The sequence below is a fragment of the Neofelis nebulosa genome, chromosome 1 (genome assembly GCF_028018385.1).
Source record: "Neofelis nebulosa isolate mNeoNeb1 chromosome 1, mNeoNeb1.pri, whole genome shotgun sequence".
In the NCBI taxonomy this organism is placed as follows: Eukaryota; Metazoa; Chordata; class Mammalia; order Carnivora; family Felidae; genus Neofelis; species Neofelis nebulosa.
In genome coordinates, this window is record NC_080782.1 from 63,738,420 (window position 1) to 63,765,098 (window position 26,679).

Consider the following 26,679-nt stretch of genomic DNA (forward strand, 5'->3'; position numbering starts at 1 on the left):
TCCAGTTCTGGCTCCATTAGCTGTGTGACTTTGGATATATCAGTTTGCTTCTCTGGATATTTGTTTTCTTCACTGTCTCATGGGAACAGTAACAGGCAAAAATGATAGTTGTCTCACTTAGGGATGCTTTTGGCTGTAAGTGACATCAAATCTGAATTACAATGGATCAAACAGGAAAGACTTTTCATTAGCTCACATAACACGAAGTTTTGGAGGTGAGTAGCCCAAGGCTAGCACAAGGGCTCACCAACGTCATGAGGGAACCCAGACTTTCTTTTCTGCAAAACACCATTCTTAGGGTGTTGTTTGTAGTTCTTGCTTTTGAGCACATTTTGATGACTGGATCCATGGTGGAGTAATATTGACCCTTCCTTATGGAAGTTCAGTTTCAGGCAGACACTTTGGTTCTACCTGACCTGTAGGAAGGCTCCTATCTTCCCAGGGGGTACCCGTATCAATCCTTGTATGGGAAAGGAAGCTTCTTTGTGAAGGAGCCCTCTAGCATGTGCTCAGAACTACTACCAAAACCATTGTCTTAGTTCTGCCCTAAGAGTTAGTATATACCAGTACATACACGCACACGCGCGCACACACACACACCATAAAACAAAACAGAAACCAAAACAAAAATAACTAGAAGTGTGTGAGACCAGTAATGGTCAAGTCATGTCTCCTTTGGATGTGGACTCTCCATCTTGGAGATCTGTGATGTAGGACATACTTCTCGTTTCAGAGATGGAAACAAATGCTGTTGACCTGCAACACACAATCCCTGTGCTTTCGTTTGACAGTTGATTTGGTGGGGGGCGGGGATGGGTTTTAATTTCTAATAGATTTTTGTTAAAAATATTTTTTGTAATAGAAATCTCATAAATATATGAGACAGTTACAATAGAAATATAATTTTTTTGTAATATAAATTTTGTAATATAAATAAATATAAAATTTCAAAGTCTACAAAGGAAAGTATGAAGTGAGAGAGAGGTTTCTGTTTCAGGAGTGTTTTGGGGTGAAATTTGTCCCCTTCCTCCAATTTATGTGTGGCATTCCTAACCCCTGGTAGCTCAGAATGTGATCTGACTTGGAGATAGGGACTTAATAGAGGTAATTTATTTATTTTAATTTATTTATTTAAAAATTTTCCTCGTTTATTTTTGAGAGAGAGAGAGAGAGAGAGCAAGCAGGGGAGGGATAGAGAGAGAGGGAGACATAGAATCTGAAGCAGGCTCCAGGCTCTGAGCTGTCAACACAGAGCCCGACACAGGGCTCGAACCTATAAACTGCGAGATCGTGACCTGAGCCAAAGTCGGACGCTTAACCGACTGAACCACCCAGGTGCCCCTTATAGAGGTAAGTTAAGTTAAAGTGAGGTCATTAGGGTGGGTGTTAATCCAATATGACTGGTATCCTTAAAAAAGGGAAATTTGGACACAGAGACACATAGAGGGAAGACTATAGAAGGAGGCAGAGAAGATAGCCATGTGCAAGTCAAGGAGAGACCTGAAACAGATCCTTCCCTCATGGCCGTGAGTGTGGCAAGGTTGCTGGAGGCTGAAAGCTACAGCAGGTGTCTGGGGTCCAGACAGGAGACAGCCCAAGACCCATCTCAGTTTTACTTGCTGCTTCTGTAACACTGCAGCCCATGCTTTGGACCTTCAGCGGAGAGTGGTTCCTGTCATGACCCAAGGCACTCAGCTCCTCTACGCTCTTAGCAGAGTTGTGGTTTTCCACTGGTCTGTGTGGCCTTCTGAATATCTGTCTCCCTCCCCAGGCTCTGCGACATTGCTCTTTGGTGTGGTTGGCACCTCGAACATCATCTTGCTCGAGTAGATCCTCAAGAACTACTCACCGAATGAGAGCATCTTCGTGAAGTGTGGATTATCAGACAAATGCATGATGGAATCAATGCAAAGGTAAAGCAGGTCCCCAATGACTGAGGAGAGCCGTCAGGTCAGATCATGTGAACTTCATGGAGGCCAAAGGTCTCGCAAGGCCCCAGTGCCTTGAACACCCTCCACACACCCTATCATTTGGCCCTTGCCTTTTGCTACCTTGGACCACTTGGAACTTGCGGTAACAACCAGCAGTGGCTTTCCACAGCTGTCCCCCGTCCTCCTGAATGGCACTGAACTGAGTATACCAGTGAGAGATTGAGTTCAGTGCACATTTTAGAAACAAGGCAATTGGTTACAGTTTTTGGACCCAGAGACACATAGAAGGCTAAGTGAGCACATCTACCGAGGAAAGTAGGGTCAAGAGTTACCATGGCAAGAACATAAACTGGGAATCTGGAAACATGGTCACTAGTCATGGGACTTGGGCAAGTTATTTAATAAGAATAAGAGAACAACAACCACAAGAGTTGCTGGAAATGGGCACTTACTGTGTGCCTGGCATTGCATTTGGCATGTGTTACCCAGCTTCGCTCTTAACAGCAGCCCCGTGAGATAGACACTATGAATGTCTCCATTTTGCAGAGAAACAAGAAACGAAAAGCAAGAACAAAGCTTAGAGAAGCCAAGAGACACTCCACGGCCCTGTAGCTGGTGAGTGGCAGAGTCAGGTTTTCAATCTGTCCACCTCTTATTTCCTGACCACTACAGTGTCCCTCTGGGGACCTCTGTTTCTTCCTCTGAAAAGGGACGGGTAGCACTAATGACTTAGGAGATTCAAGCCCCGGTGACTTTGAATAGGGAGATCTCTTAGAAGTTGGGCCATTTGTATCAAGTTAGTTAGGCACCAAGGATCATGGATCTTCAAAGTAAAATAAGCCCACCTCTGAAACATTAAAAACGAGACAGGAGTGGGGCACCTGGGTGGATCAGTCAGTTCAGCAACCGACTCCGGCTCAGGTCATGATCTCCCGGTTCGTGGGTTCGAGCCCCACGTCAGACTCTGTGCTGACAGCTCAGAGCCTGGAGCCTGCTTCGGATTCTGTGTCTTCCTCTCTCTCTGCCCCTTCCCCGCTCATGCTCTGTCTCTGTCTCTCTAAAATAAAGAAACAAAAACACAGACAGGAGAAAGTTCCAGTGTTGGCCACTACAACAAGAGTAGCAGTTAAAAATCAAAACCACAATGAGATCCTGCCTTACGTGCAGCAGGATGGCTGCTATAAAGCAAAAACAAACAATGACAACAACCAGAAATAACAAGTGTGGACAAAGATGTGGAGAAATTGGAACTCTTGTACACTATTGGTGGGAATGTAAAATAGCACAGCTTCTATGAAACACAGTATGACAATTTCTCAAAAAATTCAACATAGAACTACCACATGATCTGGCAGTTACACTTCTGGGTATGTATCGGACGGAACTGATGAAGAGATATTAGCACTCACTATTCCGAATAGCCGAGGTGTGGAAACAACCTAAACGTCCATCAGTAGGTGAGTAGATAAAGAAAATGTGGCATATACATAAAATGGAATATTATTCAGCCTTAAAAAAAGATGGAAATTCTGCAACGTGTTACAACAAGGATGAACCTTGTGGACGTTACGCTAAATGAAATAAGCCAGAAATAAGACAAAATACTGTATGATTCCACTTATATGAAGTACCTAGGGTAGTCAAATTCAAGAGACAGAAAGTAGGGGCGCCTGGGTGGCGCAGTCGGTTAAGCGTCCGACTTCAGCCAGGTCACGATCTCGCGCTCCGTGAGTTCGAGCCCCGCGTCAGGCTCTGGGCTGATGGCTCGGAGCCTGGAGCCTGCTTCCGATTCTGTGTCTCCCTCTCTCTCTGCCCCTCCCCCGTTCATGCTCTGTCTCTCTCTGTCCCAAAAAAAAATAAATTAAAAAAAAAAAAATGTTGAAGAGACAGAAAGTAGAAGGGTGCTTGCCAGCGGGTAGGGGAGGGAAGTTATTGTATTTAAAACGGGTGCAGGGACATCTGGGTGGCTCAGTCCGTTGGGCGTCCGACTTCGGCTCAGGTCATGACCTCACGGCTCGTGAGTTCGAGCCCTGCGTCGGGCTCTGCACTGACAGCTCAGAGCCTGGAGCCTGCTTCGGATTCTGTCTCCCTCTCTCTCTGCCCCTTCCCACTCGTGCTCTGTTTCTCTCTCTCTCAAATATAAATAAACATTAAAAAAAATTAAAATGGGTGCAGAATTTCCGTTTTACAAGATGAAAACGCTAGATGCTTCACTAGAGCATCAGGAGCTTGACTCTGGGCGGGAGGGAGGTGAGTCTTGCGTTGGAGGCTCTCTGAATGAGCCCTTGGTTGGGCCAGTGGCCCAATCAGCTGTGACAGCTGAGCAGGAGAGCCCTCAAGGGCCAAGGCTGCTCTCATGCCTTATGTGAGCCCTGTGACATCTGCACTGCCCATATCATTTCAGGAACTTGAGGACTCCAAGTGGGGAGACCTGGCAGCTGGGTTGGGGGATGGCCAGAAGGGGAGAATGTTCTTCAGATGGCCCTCAATCAGCAGCCGATGGCATTTGGTCTGCTGCATGCATTTGTGGCATTGCTTTGGAATTCATTTCAGGCGAGAGGACCCTCTGCGACGAGATCGTTTCTTTGTTTTGAAGGGGGCTGGTTTGATTTGCTTTGAACTCTCTTAAAGTTCAGAAATTCAACTTTGTCATGTTCCTGAATACTGAGGGAGGCAGGGAAATGAGGTGATGGTATGCTCAGATTATTTTTCCCCCAAGAAAAAGGAAAGGTTAACCACTTACTGAGAAAATAATAAACATATGCATAAACAAATAGATGCTATGCAATATTCCTGACCAAGAATGATGGACTTTGCCATTCTCAAGGGTTTGGAACCACTGGCCCAACAAAATGGCAGAGGCCAGCAACAGAAATTCCAATGCAGGAGCATGAAAATTCTTTGCCCTTTCTTAACATTGAACAGACCTCAATGATGCAAGGATGGAGAGGAGCAGTTGCACAGGGTGGCTGACAAATGGAGCGTCTTCAGTCGGGGAGGGAAAGAACTCAACTTCACTGGCTGAAGAAACGAGAAAGTTACGGACTCATACATCTGAGGTGTTCAGGCTATATCAACTTAAGGCTCAGCTGGATCCAGGTGTTCACACAAAGGCTTTAGACATCTGTTTCTTTCCACCTTTTAGCCCTGGCTTCCCTCTGTGTTTGCTTCATTTTTGGGCCATCTGTTTGTGGTGACTCCAGCATCTCCGAACCCAGATTTTACCAGAAAGAGCCCCTCCTCCCCAGTGGTTCCTGCAAAAGTCCTCTGCTTGGCTCTTTTGCATCTGGCCAGGGTCATATGTCCATCCCTGACCCACTCACTGTGGCCAGGGTAATGGAATAAGTGGATAGTATGAGCCCATGCCTAAAGCCAGAGAGCAGAGGGAGCCTTCCTAAGTCACGCTGATGGTGTGGGTGCGGTGATTCCCCAGAGGGAAGTCTGGGGGGCTAGTACCAGAGCGAGGGCAAGGGGAAGCGAGTCAGGCAACCACAGTTGTTGACCACGTGGGGCATGTGAGGCAGAAGCTGGTCCCATCCAGGATTCTGATTTATTTCCTTGGTCCATCATCATTGCCAAGTGCTGTGGGGTTATCGATGGAGTGGCTGCTCTTCTCTCTTCTGTCCCGCAAAGATGGCAGTCTGTTTTTTTTTTTTTAAATGTTTATTTATTTATTTTTGAGGGAGAGAGAGAGAGAGAGAGAGAGAGAGAGAGAGATAGCGAGCAGGGGAGGAGCAGAGAGAGGAAGAGAGAGAAACCCAAGCGGGCTCTGCACTGACAGCATGGAGCCCAATGTAGGGCTCAATCTCATGGAACCCGTGATATGACGACCTGAGCTGAAATCAAGAATCAGGTGGATGGCAATCTATTTTTTAAAAATACAATATTTATTATCCTTTTTCTCCAAGCTTTATCGAGATATAATTGACATAACATAGTGTAAGTTTTAGGTGTACTATGTAATGATTTGATATACCTACATATTGTGGAATGATTACCACCATAAGGTTAGCTAACACATCCATCACCTCACATAATTACCTTTTTGTGTGTGTGTGGTAAGAACTTTCAAGATCTACTCTCTTAGCAAATAGCCACCATGCTGTACATGACATCCTCAGAACTGATCTGTCTTATAACTGGAATTTATCTTCCTTTGACCAGCATCTCCCCATTTACGCCACTCCCACCTCCCGCCCTGATAACCACCAGTCTGTTCTCTGTTTCTATGAGTTCAGGGTTTTTTTTAGATTCCACACACAAGTGAGGAATATAGTCCTTGTCTTTCTCCGTCTGACTTATTTCACTTAGCATAATGCCCTTGAGATTCATTCATTTTGCTTCAAATGACAAGGTTGCCTACTTTTTTTATGGCGGAATATATTCCATCACGCTCACACATGTGTTTGTGTGCGAACGCGTGCGCACACACACACACACACACACACACACACACCCCTTTTTTTTTTTCTTAATCTGCTCATCTGTCAACAGGCACTTAGGTTGTTTTCAGATTTTGGCTATTGTGAATAATGCTGCAGTTAACATGAGGGTACAGATATCTCTTCAAGGTATTGATTTCATTTCCTTTGGATATATACCCAGAAGTGGGATTGCTGGATCATATCCAGTAATAATTCTGTTTTTAAATTTTGGGGGAATCTTCATAACTGTTTTCTATAGTGGTTGTATCAATTTACATTCCCACCAACAGTGTACAAGGGTTCCCTTTTCTCCACATCCTCACCAATACCTGTTAACTCTCTCTCTCTCTCTCTCTTTGATAATAGCCATTCTAACAGGTGTCAGGTGATATCTCATTGTGGTTTTGATTTGCATTTCCCTGATGGTCAGTAATGTTGAGTGCCTCTTCATATACCTGTTGGCCATTTGAATGTCTTCTTTGGAAAAATGTCTATTCCAGTCCTATTTTTAAACTGGATTATTAATAACTACTGAATTGTATGATTTCTTTATATACTTTGGATATTAACTCCTTAGCAGATATGTGGTTTCAAATATTTTCTCCAGTTCCATATATTGCCTTTCAGTTGTGTTGATTGTAGTCACCTCTTGATTTGGGGCAATAAGGAACCTTGTGGTCAGGATGCCAGTAATGGTGTTTTGGGGCAATGGCTGTTCTGTTTTGGGTTTTGCTGCACACAAACAACTCAAACATTTGTTTTCTTGCTCGTGAGCCTGGGGTTGCCCGAGTCTTGCTTGGGGTTGCCAGCTTGGCTCTAGGCTGCTAGTTGAGTCCCAGTCTCTTTGCACTAGGGGCTACTTGGGGCATTCCTTTCTCATGGTGGGTCACGAAAGTGTAAAGGGTTAAACCAAACTGTGCAAGTCCTTAAAGAGTTCCTCTTGTGTCACATCTACTAATATCCCTTTGGCCAAAGCAATACACATAGCCAAGCCCAGGGTCAGTGCGGTGGGGTGTGCTCTCTGTGTCCTCCTCCTCTGCATGGCCACGTGGCGGGGGAAGGGGTGAAGAAATGGGAACAATTGTCCATCCTGCCATGTGCTTCCTTCAAGAGAACTCATCTGTGTCAAGCTTCCTACCCAGAATTAGCTTCATGGCCCAACCAGACCTGTCTCCAATGGTGATGGTGATAAGGGGGTGGTTTTGCAAGAGTTGGAGTTTCCTCCTCGACGAGCCACCTTCTCAAGTATTTCTCAGGTACTTCTCTACTTAGTGTGTAACAGGATGGTTTTCACTCTTACTTTCCAGAGTCCCTTGTGGGATAGGTGATCAGGGTGAGGGGTGAGTTGGGTGCAGGGCTGGGAGAGGCCTGACCAGAGGGCTGCAGAGCACGGGGCTGAAGGTGAGCTGGGAGAATGAACAGCCAGGAGGCTAGTCTGGCTAAGGCACCTGTCTGGAGGAGTAGGCAGAATGAGATCGAGTCAGGGCAATTGGGCAGAACCCACAGGGACAGGCCAAAGCAAGAGGGTGCTGGACAGATTGGGGGATGGGGACTCAAGAAAGTTCCCAAGCACAGGAATTCTCAGCCTGGTAGGGAAAGAAGTGTTAACATTTGAGATATGACCCACTTTTTCACCGAAGGAAGAAACAGTCGCTGAGCAGTTAGTTTCCTTTCTGATTCCTGCCTTGGGCAATTTCTTTAAACTGCTTAAGAATATCAATATCCATAATCATCGTAAGAAGCTCACATACCATAAAAACACTTGCCGAGAAATCTCGTGTGATAGTTCTTCTTCATTTTTAGCTCCTGGAGAAGGCTGAATGTTTTACAAGATGAATGGCTACTATGGAAATTCTCTTTCCAGAGCTCTGAGTATTTTTTCTTTATAATTAACTTCAGTATTGCTGGAGTTGGTTTGTCACATTTGAGTAACGGAGGCGCACAGTAGCAGCTGCAATTGCAGAAAAAAGGCACAGTTACTGTGAATGGGTATTTCTGTTGTGATGGAGCTGTTCTGCTTAGTTCTGTTACATATGGGGAGTCTGGGGGGCAGGGGGCAGAGGCAGAGCAGGTGGAGGGAAGGAGGAGAGGGCTCTTGGAGGGCAGAGAGCGAGTTTCTCCCGCAGAGAATGTGGGGCCTTCTGCACAGCTGGGCATCCACAGATGGCAGGGATCACATTTCCGGATCTGGCGTGAGTAAAGGAGGAACAGAAAGCCTCTGCTTTTCTGTACAGCTGGAGGCTGATATTGGTACCAGATGGCAGAGAACTAAGTACATGCTTTCTCTCTTGAGGATAACCCAGTGTAGTAACTGCCATGATTAGCCCCATTTCACAGATGAGAAAACCGGGGGTGAAGGTGGTGAAACAACCTGCTCGGGGTTATATATCCATCCAGTCGGTGGTAGAGCAGGAATCCAAACCCAGGCCCCACTAAAGCTCATGGCGATTTGTCCAGTATGAGCCCTCAGTATGGCATGACTGTGAAAGCCACAAGTCTGGCTTAGCCAGTGTTTCTGGATGCCCAGCGTACTGACACAGGCAGAGTGGTTCCCCTGCATAGTTTAGCACCCCAAAGGCTGAGTGCTGGAGAGGGCAGCCAGATCACAAGAGGCCCAGGGATCCTCCTGTGGAGAATCTGCCGAAGGGATTGGATTTTCCACCAAAAAAGAAGAACCATAGAGTGGACGTGGGGATTATTTTTCCAACAATCACCATACCCTTCTCCAATGTGGAAAACCAGCAGTGGTGGGGGTGGGGGGAGTGGAAAGGGTGGGGGGAGCGTGAGGTGGGCGTGGTTTGGTAGATTGATCCACAATCTTTGGATGGACCCTGCTCGGTCCATAGCTAAGCCAGTCAGGGAAGTCCCATCCCCCTGGCCTCTGTGATTGGTTCACAGATGGAAGATCTAAGACATTTCAGGCCAATGAGATGCAAGGAAGGGTTTGGTAGGGGCTTCGGGGAAAGTAAGTCTATGCTTGGTTGAGGAGGGTTCAGGAAAGGGCCATCTCTCTGTCTACCCCTCCCCGCAACAGCGAGGGAGAAAGCAGGTAGCCTTGCTGGCTGTTGGCTGCCAGCCTGTAACCACAAGGGCATCCAGTCCTGGGAGATGGCAGAGTCCCTGGATCGATTCCCTCCCCCCTACCAAGCTCACCCCAACTCGGGGCTGCCTCTCGGGCAAGTCTATAAACTTCCTTATTGTTTAATCCTCATTGAGCTGTCTTTTCTTTTTCTTGACACTATAGCATTTTAGCTGATAGCCTGAGCTACAAAAGGAAGATCAGCTTTATTTCTTTGTTCCCAGGAGAGCAGATTAGAATTATGGGGATCTAGGTATCTGTCTCAGTGGAAGGAGCTGCCTTGAGAAGCATCCAAGCTAAGCCTGGGGCATCTTCAGGAGATTTCTAAGGGGAAGGAGAGACATAGCTGCTGGCGTGCTCGCCGCCATCAAAGTGGGGACTCCTGCAGCACTTGAGAGTGGGAGTGGGGCTCGGAGGCAGGGGGCTGATGCTGAATGCCCCTCGCTGCTGCAGAACAACTGCTCCAGGGGAACCGAAGGCATTCGGGTAGTTTTTCCTGCACCATCTTCAAAAGAGAGCAGGATTTTAAAAATCATTTCCCCCCAAACTCCCACGTATGAAGAAGGTGAGTCAAAGCGGTACAAATGTGATGTGTATTATAGCTAACATATCAGCTGTAGGTCAAGTTGGTGGTGCAGTGGCATTGTATTTTTTAGTTGTTTTTTGTAGGCTTTAGAGTAAAATGCGACTTTTCGTATAATTGGTTTGATCGATGAAGCAATGCCCATCATATGGGGCCGGCCATGTAAATTCTTACGGTGGCCAACTATTGTAAAGGTTTAGAGTTGTGATATCTTTGTTTTCCTGGCATGTTGAGTCATATTTATGATTTAATCATCATGAGGTCCACAGTTAGGAATGCTTCATAACCTTGCCACGGCAATATTGTTTTTGTGGGGAAGAGGGAAGCCAATCCATTTTAGTCATTGTGCTGATTTATAAACACATTGCCTGTTTCAGGTTCCTTTCACAATCCCTTCTGGATCTGTCATCTGTGGATTTATTTGAATATTTAGAAAGCATTGACGGTTTCCGGTGTGTACCCCCCACTTGCTGTGAGAAGCCAGGCTTTCTTTTATTTGTCTGAAACTTGTGTTTTCTGAGATGCCAGGGTCCTCACCGTCGCCCCTTTGGATTACTCTCCTAGGGCATGACAAGCATAATGTGACAAGTGGCAGTGGCCTTTGTCATTGTCACCTAAAGCCACCTTAACATTGTTTTGCATAAGTGGCTTATTTACTGTTGCCTCCTGGGTCTCCATGCAAATTAACGGTGTCAGTGGATTTTGCTAAATGAAGATGGAATTAGGGAGAGACCATGGAATATATTGGTGCTAATTTGGCAGCCTTTTATATGGTGAAACGAGGGAGAAGCTGGCTCCGGGCTGCCTTGCCCAGTATGTGACTTTATGCAGGAATATGAAGCGAAAAGAAAGGCTATACTGCAGGCAGCGTGTTCTGGGTCGCTACTGAGTCAAGAAAGACTCAGTGTAGACAGGGGGGATCCTTATTTGAGTTCATAGAAGCAGCCCTTTAATTCCCAGATAGAATGGGTATTCCTCAAGTATCAGGCTGCTGTGCTTGTTTTCTGACCTGGAAGATGGGCACAGGGCAGGAAGAGTCAGGCAGGTTCTCAAATGTCTGGGATAATAGACATCATTTTGTGAAATTGTCTCTGCTTCATGTAGAATAGCTTTTTGAGCTCACCCCCTCCACCCCGAATCTCTTGCTGGCTGCCCCGAAGCAAGCATGTTGCACCCCTTTCCTAGTCCAGACCTGTAGATGGATGTCTGAGGTCTCTTCTTCTTGCCCAGTGCTAGAGGGAGACCACACAATCTGCTTAAGTTTTGCCCAAGGGTCTGGGCCCAGTATGTGGCCCATCAGCCCCAACACTCTGCGTGCCCAGCTCCACAGTGAACCACCGTTCCTGTTATACAACTTAGGGAAATGAGACTGTTGACAACTTGAAAGCCTGTCCCTGGCCAAGGCACTTGCTAGCAGAGATCTAGAGGAATTCGGGACTTCAGCAGCATACCCCAGTTCCTGCTTTTGCTCTCCAGCCAAGAGGAGCTATTCTGTGTGCATTTTTGTGCATGCTTATCTTTGTCTCTGACTTTTTGGTAGCAGTTGCTGGTCCTTATCGAGGGCTGACGTTGACCATGCATTCACTCCCTGTAAAGCTCCCAACCACCTTACAGGGTCTGTGTCATTCCTCCCATTGGATGGATGAAGGAACTCCTGCTCCCAAGAAGGAGGCACCTTGCGTGGAGCTACTCTGCTTCAGGGTGGCAGAAGTGGGATTTACAATGCTCAAGTGCCACTGTCTACTGATTGGCTTATATGAAATTGGAGGAGCACTTTCAAAAAGATTGGAAGAAGTAGGAATGCGTTTGCATTAAGTACCTTGCCTATACCAGCTGGCTCGGCTTTTTGCTTCTCCAGGTTTTGATGCTTTCATCAAGGCAAGAGACATGCTTTGTTCTCTGTCCCATGAAGGCTTCCTTGGCAGAGCCGGGAGCAGTGGGCTTCAAGGACCCAGTGAAGGGGTGCATGACCCAGAGGGTTATTGACCCTTGTTTAGTGAAGAGGCTTGGGGCTGAGACTGAGGAGCCAAGGGTTGTCTACATTGTCTCAGGAAGGGGTGAACTTGATTCCGTTGCTTCTTTGGGTGTGAGAAAAAACCTCGGTGGCCTTCCTTTTTTCTGCCTGCCTCTTCCCTTCTTCTTACTACCCTTGTGTATATTGCCCTGTCTCACTTGATCACAATTTCTCCCATGGTGTTAGTGATCATTTTTATTTCTCCTCTCTCTCTTTTAAAAATGTTTATTTGTGTGTGTGTGTGTGTGTGTGTGTGTGTGTGTGTGTGTGAGAGAGAGAGAGAGAGAGAGAGAGAGAGAGAGAACAAGGGGGGGGAGGCACAGAGAGAGAGGGAGACACAGAATCCGGAGCAGGCTCCAGGCTTTGAGCTGTCAGCATAGAGCCTGACATGGGACTCAAACCCACGAACCATGAGATCATGACCTGAGCCAAAGTTGGACGTTCGACCGGCTGAGCCATGCGGGCACCCCTATTTCTTCTGTAAATGATCAGTTTGTGGCTCCCAGCACCAATCCTAAGCCTACATCCATGACAAAGAAAAGTCTTTCTAGTTGAAAGGCTGTATCCACTTTCTGTCTCTGGTCTCCTTTTTGGCCAGAAGATAGTCATTCTGGGAAAAAAAATGCCCCTCCTAAGACCTTTTCCTGCCTCTCCTGCTGGCATTTCTGGGTTTTCTCTCCTCACATCTTTTTCATTAGTAGCAGTTTCTCTGTTCCTTGACTCTCCAGGAATCTTGTTGTGCCAAGGCATCTTGTTGGCTACTTAACAAGATTCTGCCCATGCTTGAAAGCCTGTCTCAAATGCTGCTGCCTCCGTGAGGTGCACCCTGATTCATCCCCAACTGGATATATTCTCTCCATTCTTTACATCCTCAGCATTGATACTCCATCTTTAATCACTGTTTTTTTTCTTTAAAACATGCCATTTCACCATATTTCCTTTGTCATAAAATTACTACACACACACACCATAGAGAGTGGAAGCTGCAGGAGGGCACGAAGAAGAAAATAAGAATTACCAAGATAATAAGACCTAGCATTGGGAAGTGTGATTATATAGGCATTCTTCAAAGCTCTTGCCATGTATCCATCCAGCTCATTTCCAAAGCTGCTCCTGGAGGGTGGTATTATCAGAATCCTGATTTTACCCATGAGGAAGTGGTGTTCAGGGTGGTCATGAGGGACATCTCAGGTGTCATCTGGGGCCCCATGTGGCCTGGAGACCTTACTGAACTCCATGGACCCAGCTTCCATGGCTGTGAGAGTTGGGGAGTCCTGGGCTGAGCCACTGGGCCCCTCTCTGCTCCTGCTCCGGACTCTGCACAGCCTTGGGCCCTGCTTGGACGTCCAGTTGGATACCAGCTGTCAGGAGTTTGTAACGTCTCAACGTTGTGTTTTACTTTCTTCCTCCTTCTCCCTGTATGACTTCTCTTTGGGTCAGACAGAGGCCACCACACATGAAGAGAAGCTGGTTTTAATTGTGGGAATAAAAAGCACGAGAAGTAATACCCACAGCAAACATTTATGGAGTGCTTACCACGCGCCAAACCCTGTTCTGGGAGCTGCATGTGTGTGAACTCCTTTCCTCCTCACACAACAGCTGTGTGATGGATGAAAGGACTTCAGCACAGAGAGGTTAAGAAACTAGACCAAGTTGCATAGCTAGAACACCGTGAGATTCAAGTGCAAGAGGATTTAACTACTTGCTCTCTGGCTTGAATCATGTCCAGTGGTGAGACAAGCAAAACAGGCCTCTGTGAGTCAAAGGTGGGGGCCTACGGGAGGAGGCACAATTTCTTCTGCTACCTGAGGATTAGAATGAGGGTCAGGAAACTGCCTCATGGGCCTCTCCCCAACCCAGACCACAGGGCGGGGGGGGTCCCCAGACTGGAGGGAGGACTGGGAAAAGGTGGGTGTGGGGCTGAGCACAAATGAGAGGGCCTGACTGAGGTCCAGGCAGGGAGGAAAGGTCAGCAGTGAGAAACTGTCAGGGGGCAACCTGGGAGCTGACCCGGGAGATGCCCAAAGGAGAGTCCCAGCAGCAATTTGCCTAGTCATTCCAGCTTATGGCCTTCTGGACACCTGTATACCTGTGGATCATCCATCAGAACAACAGTTACTGAACCTGGAGACTTTGTCAGGTCTCATCCAAACAGCCCTATGTGGACACCCCCATTCCTTCAAGGATCATCACACCTGTAGCCCTTGGAAATAGACAGCAGGGGGTCTTGACTCTCAGAGGGATGGTGGCTGTGCTCTTGAACTTGGGTAGGAACAGCACTGAAACCCATTACGTCTTCTGGCATTCGAGGAACAGATTGAACATCATTACCTTTCAGGTCATGAGAGGTTAGAAGGGGACAGTCATGTGGATGAACGCTTTCTTGGAGAAAGCAGAGTATAGCCTGGTTCTAGAATAACGGAGACAAATTCACCTGGAGGAGGAGGAGGGAGGAAGGAGCACATAACCGTACGGAGGAGAGGGGCCAAGAGAGGGGAGCGGCTCGGCGGCCAGGGATATAGACTGAGAGGACCCTCCAGAAACCAGGTTGGGGTAGTTGTCAGGTGCCATCTGGGAAGGAGGACGTGATGAGGTCAGGGAGAAGTGTGGCTGTGGGACTCAGACGGACCTGGGCTTGAATTCTAGCTCTGCTCCTTCCTCCTCATGGAGTTTCTGGCAAGTCCCATGTCTTACCCTCACCCCAGCCTCGGTTTCTTCATTTATAAAATGGAAACTGTAACACCTGCCTAAGGAAGCATCAAGCAGGACTTGTGAGATCGTAAACAGACAGTGCCTAACCCAGTGCCTGGCACTACACAGGACTTGCTTAGCAAACGGTATTCCTTACTCTTGTCCAGCTGGGCGGTCTCCACCCACTGCTGCTTCGTTTTATATGTCTTCATGCAGGGTCTCCAAGTAGCGGGGAAAACATATTTTAGCCTCCACATCTGAAAGAAGGTGGGCAGATCTTAGTGGTGGATGTTCTGCTAGAGGAAGATTATACAGTGGGCATAAAGGAAATGTTGGGATCCATTCCCGTGTTTTATTTGCTTTTGGTTTGCTTTTCATGGGAAGCTGTGTTCACTTGAGTCGTTTTCCTGGCAAACATCGGAAACATGTCTGGTTCCTTCCTACGCAGCAGGGACGTTTCTGGCTTCCGTCCCTGTGTAGACCTGGGTCAGGAGAGCTGTTTTGCTTGGAGTGGGGGTGGGATTTGCCCTCATCCACCCCACCGCCCTTGGCTCTGCCCATTTCTGGGAACCGGAAGCTGATGGAGTCAGGCTGTTGCATCCCTGCCCTCGGCCCTTCTCGGTGACCGCCGCCCCACCTCCGAGGGTCCTGAGGAAGAGCCGGCCACCCTGAACGGGAGGCAGCTGCCGAGCAGCTCCCAGGTTAAGGTGGAATTTTCCAAGTGAAATCCTTACTGGCCTGGTTGCTTTAACTAATGAGCTTTTAAACCCGAGGAATAAATATTCAGATGAGTCCGGTACTCAGTGACAGCACCAAGCCAAGTCAGAATTAGATAGGGGGGCGCCTGGGTGGCTCAGTTGGTTGAGCGTCCGACTTCGGCTCAGGTCATGATCTCACAGTTTGTGAGTTCGAGCCCCGCGTTGGGCTCTGTGCTGGCAGCTCGGAGCCTGGAGCCTGCTTTGGATTCTGTCTCCTTCTCTCTCTGTCCCTCCCCACTTGTGCTCTGTCTTTCTGTCTCTCAAAAATGAATAAGTGTAAAAAAAAAAAAAAAGATTTAGATAGGAAATTAGAAGTCATTTGCCCAAGCCCCTACTTGTCTCCCTCAACAGAAGCATCAACAAACCTCCCCCCCCCAACACCCTCATCTTCTAGGAAGCATTGTCCCCTGTCTGTGTTTTCTTCAAAGTAAACCAAGAAAGTTCCGCCTGCATTTGCTTCTGCAGACAGCACCGAACAGTTTAAAAAGACAAAGTCAACTTCTGGTTGTACTGCTCCTGCTCCCCTGCCCCATCCCTCATTTTTCTGGCTGTGTTCACACCGGATGAATGTGTCCCATGGCACACGGCCCGGTGCCAGGCATGTAGTAGGCATCCATAGGTGCTGAGTCCTGACCGTGGAGGCCAGAGGTCATTTTGAACATCTCGTTTTTATCTTTCCTTCTCTTCTTTCGATGAGCCTTCATGCTTCATAGCCCCTTCCCTGGTCCTCCCCATCGGAGGCATCGACGTTAAAGATCAGCGGACTGGATCTCTAAACCTCACTCGTCCATGTGTCACTTCCACGGTTATTTGTAATATTTAAGGACCAATGGACATTATCAAAGAGATTTTTTTTTTTTGCAGTTTTGTAAAGAGTGAATTCCTTTTTTTAAAAAACTTTTTTTTAGCTTTAATTCCAGTGTAATTAACATACAGGGTTTATGTTAGTTTTTCAGGCGTTCCATATGGTGACTCAACAATTGTATACATTACTCAGTGCTCATCATGGTGTTACTCTTAATCCCCTTCGCCTATTTCACCATCACCCCCCACAGATTCTTTAACTCCTTTTTTAAGTTTTATTTTGTGTTTTTTTAAACTGTATTTATTTATTTTGAAAGAAGGAGAGAGAGAGAGAGAGAGAGAGAGAGAGAGAGAGAGAGAGAACGAACAGGGGAGGGGAAGAGAGAAGAGACAGAGGATCTGAAGCGGGCTCTGCCCTGAGAGCACAGAGCCCAATGCGAGGCCCAAACTCATGAACCGTGAGATCCTGACCTGAGCCGAAGCCGGATGCTTAACTGACTGAGCCACCCAGGCGCCCCTTAAAATTAACTTAAAAAAAAAAAAACCTTAATGTCACTTTAAAGGTAAACTTCAAGGGCTTGATGAGCTAGTTACATTTTTATAAACAGAAAAATAAATCTGTATCAATTTAATTGAAATTTAAATTGAATGTTAATTTAAGTGAACTAAAAGGAGGGTTCATTTGCATTCCACCTGTGGAATCTGTCTCACATTTGGTAGATACCATTGTAAGTGAATCTCCTAATGGTGCAGGTGAGGGAACTGAGGCCCGGTGGAAAGAAGTTACCTGCTCAAGGCCACACAGCTAGCCGGTGGCTGAGCTTGGACTTGAACCAGTTCGTCTGAATTATTTATGCATCTTGGCTCCATCTCTATCCATCTGATTCATGTGGTCCCATGAAAATGTTTGGAGTGTAAGCAGAGCTCCAGGTGTTATGGCAGGTGCAAAGAATAGAATGGAGTGCCTGTTCTGGTAGGCTCAAGATTTGGTGGGGAGACGGTGTTCCAACAAGCCATCTCAGTGCCGAGTTACGTGACAAGAGCTGCGGTAGAGACAGGCATAAAGGATCACGGGAGAGGGGAGCTCAGGGGCTGGGGTTGTGCATCCGGATTCTCATGCTACCCTTATCCAGGGCTGAGGAGGTACCAAGCCCCCTGCACTAAATAACTCTCAGCCACCCAGTTTCCTGCCCCACAGTCCTTCATGTGGCACAGTGTGCCAGCTAAGAGAGCACCACCGCAAGGGTCCCCCAGACCTGAGTTTAAATTGGTTGTGCAGATCATTAGCTCTGTGACACAGGCATGTTGTTACCTCTCAGCCTTGAGCTTCCTTCTGTAAGATGATGTTGACATGACCTTCATGTATGTAATGGATGTAGGAAGGAAATGAAGTCATGCACATAAAGCACTGAACATTGCCTGGCCTCCCATAGATACTCAAGAAGTGAGAGCTCTTATGTATTGTTCTAGCCAGATTGTTGCTACACATGCCTGCCATATCCCTTCCTCACGCCAAATCACGGGCAACTTTTCCCTCTCCCCACCAATCTGTTTGACGGTGCAGAACCCTGATGTGAGGGTCTTTAAAAGTCTTTCATGTGGTCTAAGGTCCTCCAGTCAGAGTTCTGTGCATGTCCTTTGTCAAAGCACCCACGTCTGTTGCACAAGCAGATGAGAAGTCGACCCTTCAACACAACTTGGGAAGTGACTCCCATTAACAAAAGTCAGCATAAAAACATGGTGGCCCCATGGTCTTGGGGCCTGGCAGTTGGAAGTTGGGTTGAGTCTGTGACTTCATTTCTGGAGGCAAATGTAGCTCCAGCATTACCCAAGTTGGGCAGTGAGGAAATTCTCATGTTCCCAACACTTTCAACAATGTCCCATTATGCTTGGTGACTCACAAATGGGCCCTTGTCCATGGAACAGCATGTGTCTCTCTGTAGTGAGTACAGTGCCTTGCTGTATTTTTGAACGAATTTCATAGGCTTGTCTCCACCACGGATGTTACTTGCCTTCTTTTCTGACGGTTGCTGGAAGCTTGTTGTATCAGAGAAAGCCAGAAAAGGAAAGTGCTATGATTCTTTCCACTGGGCAACTGAGCATGTTCAAGGTAGTGCTGGTGGGTGGGTGGAGGTGAGGGGCAAAGTTGGGTTCAAGATGAATTAAAAGTGAGGTCTTGAATATCTGCAAAAAGGCACTTACCTTAGGTGGCAGGTCAAAGAAACCTCTCAGGTCACCTGTAATTGTTGTTGTTAATGCTGAAGGCTTTCTTTCCTTTGACAGGCAAAGGAAGAGACAGCAGAATATTGAAACAGCTCCCTGGACATGCCAGGGTCTAGGAGGCACTGCAGACTGCGTGCAGAGGCAGCTGATTCACCTCTTGTGTTGTTAGGATGGTGAACTTGGACAGTTTCATAGGCAACGGAGAACCCCAGGACACAGACGTGATTTCTGACATTCCAGAGGGAGGGAAGAACGGCTGGCATCTGCACAGTTCCAAGGACACCCTGCCCTGTTGCTCTTTCCGACTTCCTGGTGCACACTCCATGGCTGAGCTTAACTTCAGCCACTTTTAAGGGCTGCATGAAGCAGGTGGGCCCAGGGCGAGCCTTGCCTAGCTAGACTGGCTCAGACCTCTGCACCCTCGCAAGCACTGAATGCCTGCATTCCCCCAGTTCCCTGGTGAAGTCCTGGTCAACTGCCAGCAGCCAGTGGAGACTACAGTTTCTCCAGCAGGCCTTCCTGACCTCCCATCCCTTGGGTAGCTGCCTCTGGTCCCCTCACGGGTTTACCCCCTCTGTTGTGGTACTAACACTGAGAGTTGAAGCTCCTTGGCAGGGTCTTTGCTGACTGCTCTGTCTCCTCAACTAGACACCGGGTTCTCGGAGAGCAGGGACTTTGGCTGTCTTGCTCACTCTCATATCCTCAGCACACAGGACCTTTCTGGCAGGCAGAAGGCACTCAGTAAATGTTTGCTCAAGTGCTGGATGAAGACGTGAGTGAATGAATGAATGAATGGATGGCATCCACAGGTCATATTCTGTGTATGATGAGGCATGTAGAGTTTCTAGGAGACCTGAAACTCCTACAGTGAGCCGTTCTAGTATTTTACTATATTGTCTCTAGAAGGCTCCCTTTAAAAATTACATCGAACACCTGTTCTTATTCATCAGTACCTTAGCATGAATGAGTTTGCAGGATTATAAGGTACCTGAGGAAATAGACTGGGCTTGGTACTATTCTGGGGTGAAAGGGTATAAGTGTGAGGCAATGAGTGAATAAGAAAGACCTGGAGTGAGGCTGTAAGGGTACTATTCAAGCAGGTCCCTGAACTGAGGGGCTCTTTATGGGCATGACACCTAGGAGAGCATCCTTGAGAGGGACAGGCACTGGGAAGGAGAAGGAAAGAGGTCAGATGTTCCTATTAGCCCAAGGCCAAGACTGGGGGTACCTGATACCCAGGGTGGGGCAGGGGACTGTGTCCCGGGTGAGTTCCTGGTCCTTGTTTCTGGCTTCTTCCACAGGGTAATTCCCTAACCCACCCACTTCCATTCATTTGTTCATTCATTCATTGACCTAAACCACACTGACCGCTTATAATGCTCCAGGTCCTGTTCCAGGTGTCAGGGTATAGTGAAAGACAAAAGGGACGTGTTTCCTGCCCTCATGGAGCTTCTGGTCTAGTTGAGAGAGTCAGATACTAAACAAACGAGTCTACTTTGATACCAGATAACCATAAGTGTCCTGAAGAGAAATGGAGTAGGGAAGGCCGGCGGGGAGCTATGGGGTGTTATCTTAGATGAAGTGATCATTGTGGCTGCGTTCAGGAGGGGACACCAGTGCAGAGGATAAAGGAAGACACGCTGCCATGTGGGCTGGTCATTGGTGGGAGACAAAGAGACCGAACGCATTTCCAGCTCCCTTGCCTTTGGCAAGCACGTAGGACCCGGCCAAAGATGTTCTCTTTGGAAATAATTATTTCATCTGAGCTGAACAGGGGCCTTGGACAGGTGCATGTGCTGGGCGTCCTTGGCTTTGAGTTGGCTCCAACACTTCCTCCTGCCGAGCGTCAGGTTCCTCCTCTGTGAAGTGGGGACAGCTTAGGTCCCCTTCACAGAGCTCTCTTGAAGGTAAAGTGAGCTGACGTGTGAGGACAACACTCGGTGACTGTAAGGGACTGTGCTGAAGAGTGTCACCTATATAGCCCCCACTTGTCAACCTTCAGGTTGTGGAAGTTCCACAGCAGTTTGTGGCCTGCTGACTCTGGGGAACTCTAGGACACCGTCCCTCCTGCCCTTGAGCCCCACCCCTGACCTCTGTCCCCGGACTCCTATTAGGATTAGGTTCTGACAGTTTAGAGGTTAAATTTAATAGCTTTGTGACCTTGGGTAAGTTACTGTCCATATGCTGTTTCCATATTTGTGAAACAGAATCATTGCAGTGCTATTTCATGGGGTGTGAGGAGAATGAAACAAATTATGCCAAGAGACCTGAAGCCGTGCCTAGCACATGGCCCTAAGTAAGCGTCTGCCATTCTTCTTTTTTTTTTTTAACTTATTTATTTTAAGAGAGAGAGAGAGAGAGAGAGAGAGAGAGAGCACACAGCATGAGCAGGGGAGGGGCAGAAAGAGGAGAGAGACAGAATCCCAAGCAGGCTCTGCACTGTCAGCACAAAAGCCCATTGTGGGGCTTGAACCCATGAACCGCGAGGTCATGACCTGGGTCCAAATCAAGAGTTAGATGCTTACCTGACTGAGCCACCCAGGTGCCATTCTTACCGTTAACTTCTCTTCCTCCCCCACTGCCCTGTGCCTTCCTGCGGAGGAGAGGCCCGTTCCCTTCATCTCTTGGTTCCCAGTGGCTTTGTCAGGCTTGGCATAGGGTAGGCCCTCAATAAACGTTGGCTGGGTGCATAGATGGATGGATAGATGGGTAAATGGGTGGGTGAGCTTCTTTTTATTTCTCCTGAGCTTTATGATCAAGGCCATGAAGGTGACGAAAGAAAACGTGGAGAGTGCTGATGGTACAGTTTGGAGAAGGGTCAGAGCAGGATGCCAGCTTCCCATTAAAGCCCCTGTTCCTGCAGAAATGCCCGAGGATTGAAGGGAGAGGGGACCTGGCTCATCTTTTCTGGTTCCACAGCTGACTGGATGTGGGCCCTATGCCAAGCATGTTACCACACTGTCCCTCTCTTACTCCTCACAGCCATTCTAGGAGGCAAAAGTATTATTGCTTCCATTTTACAGATGAGGAAGCTGAAGCTTGGAGAAGGTGAAGTGACTTTCTTGAGGTCACACCCAGGACTGCTAATTCCAGAACGTTCTCCCTCAACCCTATGTTCCACTGTTGGGTCTGTCCCTCAGCCACATTATTAACAGATTTCCTACGTGGCCCCGAGCCAAGGACTTACTCTTTGGAAATCCTTTTTCATCTGAGGTGAATGGGGACATTTGGCGGGTGAATGTGCCAGCTTTGAGTGCTACGCATTCTCAGGTTAGGGTTGTTGACGCCACCCTCTTCCTGGGAAAATTCTAGGATCTCGTCAGAGCAGTTTGGCTGAATTTCATTACATTCACAGGTTATGACAAAGCTGGTATCTGGTCATCTACATCCAGAATTCAGATTGAGAAAAAGGGTCTTAGGGTGGAGAAGACAGAGTTTACTGAGTGCTTACAATATGCGAGCATATCATATACTCTCAGTAGTCTTCACTAAAAAGGGCTCCCCCTGAGATTTGAACCCAGGTCTCAGGCTTCCAAACCCTGCCCCTTTTACTGGGAATGGGATAGGGTTGGGGTTCCCCAGGGCTCATAACTATCTGTGTGCACAGCGTACCATAAGAAGTCTAAATATACCTATGTTGATAATCGCTGTGTTTCCCAGTCATTTGACAGCTAACTGATTTGCTCAATCTCAGCGAATGCTGGGTTTGCCTCCACCCACCTCCACCTTTCAGGGAAATGTCACCGCCCAAAAGAAATCCTAGCGGTATATACCCAAAAGAATTGAAAGCAAGGGCTCCAAGAGCTATCTGTCCACCCATGATCATGCAGCATTATTCACAATAGTCAAAGGTGGGAGCGACACAAGGGTCCAGTGATGGACGAACGATCAGCAAAATGTGGTACACGCATAAGAGTGGAACGTTACTCATCCTTAACAAGAGAAGACATTGTGACACATGCTATGACACGGGTGGATCTGGAGGATAGTACACTAAGTGAAATCAGCCAGACACAAAAGGACAAATACCGTATGATTCTACTCAGGTGAAGTATGTAGCGCAGTCAAGTTCATGGAGACAGAAAGTAGAATGATGGTTGGCAGGGCCTGACAGGAGGAAGTGGGGAGCTGCTGGTTAGTGGGTATAGTTTCAGTTTTTCGAGATGAAGAGTTCGGAGATGGATGGTGGTGGTGGTTGCGCAATGGTGTGTGTGAGGTCGCCGAAGCGTTCACTTAAAAATGGTTACGATGGTAAATTTCGCGTCGTGTGTGTTTTACAGTAATAACACAAAAAGAACTCCCAGGTGTGTAGGAGTAGTTTCGTATTTTTCTGGTGGGAAGGATCTAAATTTCGCTTCAAGGAACTTCCCTTTTTCTGATCCTTACCCGTTAAATGGGTGGGAAGTAGGGGTAAGGTGTGATTCTGTAGGGTTTCTCCAAGTAAGGCACATACTTCAGTAACTCCTGGATTCAGGGACAAGTTTCTTATGGGTGGAGAACCAACCCCCCTTCCTTCCTTCCTTCCTTCCTTCCTTCCTTCCTTCCTTCCTGCCTGCCTTCCTTCCTTCCTTCCATCCTTCCTTCCTTCCTTCCTTCCTGCCTTCCTGCCTTCCTGCCTTCCTGCCTTCCTGCCTGCCTTCCTTCCTGCCTTCCTGCCTGCCTTTCTGCCTTCCTTCCTTCCTGCCTTCCTGCCTTCTTTCCTTCTTTTCTTCTTTCCTTCCTTCCTTCCTTCCTTCCTTCCTTCCTTCCTTCCTTCCTTCCTTCCTTCCTTCTTGCCTGCCTTCCTGCCTGCCTGCCTTCCTGCCTTCGTTCCTTCTTTTCTTCTTTCCTTCCTTCCTTCCTTCCTTCCTTCCTTCCTTCCTTCCTTCCTTCCTTCTTGCCTGCCTTCCTTCCTGCCTTCCTGCCTGCCTTCCTGCCTTCCTTCCTTCCTGCCTTCCTGCCTTCTTTCCTTCTTTTCTTCTTTCCTTCCTTCCTTCCTTCCTTCCTTCTTGCCTGCCTTCCTTCCTGCCTTCCTGCCTGCCTTCCTGCCTTCCTTCCTTCCTGCCTTCGTGCCTTCTTTCCTTCCTTCCTTCCTTCCTTCCTGCCTTCCTGCCTTCTTTCCTTCCCTCCTTCCTTCCTGCCTTCCTGCCTTCCTGCCTTCTTTCCTTCCCTCCTTCCTTCCTTCCTTCCTGCCTTCCTGCCTTCCCACCTTCCTTCCTTCCCTCCCTCCTTCCTTCCTTCCTTCCTGCCTTCCTTCCTTCCTTCCTTCCTTCCTTCCTTCCTTCCTTCCTTCCCTCCTTCCATGTTTATCAAATGCCTACCCTGTGCCATCTACTCTGCCAGACACTGGATGTGATAATATGTGATCAGTGCCCAAATATGCTCCCATTTTTCTCCCGTTTTTAATCAGGGCATACACTGTTTTGCTTGATACTGATTCATGCTCCATTTAGTTTCTATGCTGTTTTTTTTTTTTTTTTCCAGAGCAGCATGGAACAATTGCTTCTACTTTAATTTCCGGTGCTTACGAAGGCTGAGCTGAAGGCTGCACCACCAGAAGCTTGGTAAGTGTGGGTGACTGGCCTTGGCCAGGGAGCCGCTGAGAAGTTCAAGTGGGAAGGGCCCCAGAGAGTCAAGTGAGTGCTTTCAGTTTTCTGAATCTGGCATCGTGGGAATTTGCCTGGCCTGCTGGCTATGGAGAGAGTCTGACTTGGATTGTGTGGGCTTGGAAAGACAGTCAATAGACTCTTCCTTTCCCTGAAATAACCATGCATTTGTTTCAAGACTTGAAACAGTTCTGAATGCTGGAATTTCCCTCTGTGTTTATTTTCACATCTGGGTGATGGTCTTCTGCCACTGGAGGACTTTTAATGAATCACTTCAGAGATTGCTTTTAATGTTTCCCAGATGAGAGGGGGCTGGCGCTCATCTTCTTTCCTGAGGCCTTACAGGGCAGGACTGCCTTGGCTTCCCGGCTGGCCGCCTGGAGTGGTCCCTTGGGGTAGGCAGACGGACAGTTTTCGTTTTTCTGGGAAACCTGTTCCCGCAGAGCTCCTTGTCACAGGGCCGCCTTTCCACGTGTGGAAGGGGGAAAAGGTGGACTGGAATATCAATCAAAGAGATAGGCTGGTTTGAATTGGTTCAAGATGTTCTAGGTTGTGCTCCCTTCAGTAGCCACCCCTCTGCTTTCCCAGGCTCTCTTCTGCAGTGGCAGGAGCTCCGGGAGACAACGCCGCTGGCTGGGGTCGGCTTCCAGAGCACAGCTCAGGAGGCTCGGGAAGGTGTTGGCTTAGCTCAGGAGTTTTTGGCTGCCACGCATCATTTGCTGGACGCCTGTTCCCAGGGCCCTCAGCAAAGGCAGCGGCCTTTGCCTCTATGACCACTGCAGGTCAATGGTTTCCACTCCTCCTTAGCTCGACAGGTAGGCTCCTTTGTGTTCACCCACACCCCACACCCTCTGCTACCCCCCTCACCCTGACCCATACTCCGTGCTCTAGCCACATCTCACACACTGCTGGGTGCTTTCCAGCTGCCCCCACCCCAGATCCACCCTGACTCTGCTCTGCCCAGCTCTCAGCCTTAGGAATCTGACTACTTGGGGTGCATCACCTAGGCTCTCCTGCCCTGACCTCTGGCTTCCCGTTGGGCCTGGCAGATGGGGAGCCCCGCAGGAGATCTGAGGAGGCAGGGAGAGAGAGGCGCAGGTATTTATTTCCTCGGCCTCCGTTCTGTGGGGTCATCTCAGGCTGGCTGTGGGCGTTAGAAGTCGCAGATCCTCTCAAGGTGGCCTGCTGTATACAATGTTCTCTCTCAGCGTTCACGTAACTGCTGCCTTCCTTCATCCCTTTGGGTCCAGGGATGGTATAGCCCCTGGACTCTTGCACTGTCTCTTGTGGTTTCCCTATATCTTGCCCACACCTTTGTCAGTAATCTGTTTACTAAACCCTTCTTGAATTCTCTTCATTGGAGTAGTCCTGTTGGCACTCGGACTGATACAGGATGCCATTGTACATGGATCTTTCCCATGTTGTTTCCCCCTCCTTTGCCTTGGCTACCTGTGGAACTACTCCACATCCTTCAAAATTCCACTGAAATGTCACCTCTGTGAAGATGATCTTACGTTCCTCCTAACAGTCGATACTACCCCCTCGGCCTTCCATCTCCCGTGTCCCTTTCCATCCTAACCCCTTGTTAATCAGACATGTCCAGACTTTCCCCCATCAAAGCTTTATAATGTTCAATTCCTTCAAAGTTTGAGTAAGTGACTGTTGACAGTTCTTGCTTCCATGCAAGGCCCAGAGGAGATGCTTCATAAAGGGTAACTATTAGCAGACTACTTCATACTAAAGTGTGAACGGCTATATGGCTTAATGCATTATCCCTCCCAGGAGCAGCTTGCATTTATAAGGGACCTTTTAGAAGTAACATTCCCTCCAATGAATCTCTAAATTGGCAGAGGGGTGGAAGGTCAAGGGATCTGTCTCTGGGGCTTCTCAAATTATATCAGGTCCAAGGCCTCTTGGTCTGTAGGTTTGAGAAAACAGAGAATCACTTCAGGTCAGTATTCAGCATACAGAGGCTGCTTGGAAAGGGGACAGGTTGCTCAATAGTGGCCTGGGGGAGCAGCGTCTGTGGAAAAAGACAGATGTGACTGGACACATCTCCGCTCAGCTAATATACCCTTCTAGGGCTATTGGAATGTGATTTTCTAAATTGTGACTGGCTGACTTTCTTCTCTTGTGGTTGAGTTTGTAATAACACAGACGATGACTCTAGTTTTGCCAAAGTGGAAAAAAAAAATGCCATCCAGTGGATTTTTATGGTCGTTCTTAAACATTTTTTTTAAATATTATTAAAGATGTAGCTCAGTAAGTCTTTAATGTCCCGCTTTGGGGCTGACGAGCCAAGGCACAGACTTATGAGGCTGGGTGTGGGCAGCTAAGGGATGCTACACCTGGGAGGTGCCAACACTGGTTTAGCTGCTGGGTGCAATTTTGCCTAAAAATGGAGCTACCTACGTAAGTACAAATCCAGAGTATTTTGATCGTCCGTGGCTTGGGGCAGAGATCAAAGCTAAGTGTCTCACTCCTCATTAAGTTCAAGAAGCCAGGGCATCTGTTCCATTCCAAGGAGTCCAAATACATCCTTCCTGGACTCTGGAGAATCGCAGCTCACGTCTTAGGTAGTAGAGAC

General features: G+C 47.9%; 1 long non-coding RNA gene across 10 annotated transcripts in view; it reads left to right on the forward strand.

Moving 5' to 3' along the window:
- The window catches only part of LOC131508526 (uncharacterized), a 384,833-nt gene that overhangs the window by 104,869 nt on the left and 253,285 nt on the right, over positions 1 to 26,679 (forward strand). For 7 of the 10 annotated variants that reach the window (XR_009260054.1, XR_009260048.1, XR_009260056.1 and 4 more), the window contains exon 2: positions 23,971 to 24,050. This is a non-coding gene — a long non-coding RNA (uncharacterized LOC131508526). Of the gene's footprint in view, positions 1 to 1,696; positions 3,389 to 18,467; positions 18,877 to 23,970; positions 24,051 to 26,679 lie in introns of those variants that run through there. The other 3 variants (XR_009260051.1, XR_009260059.1, XR_009260053.1) reach the window with 2 other exon arrangements.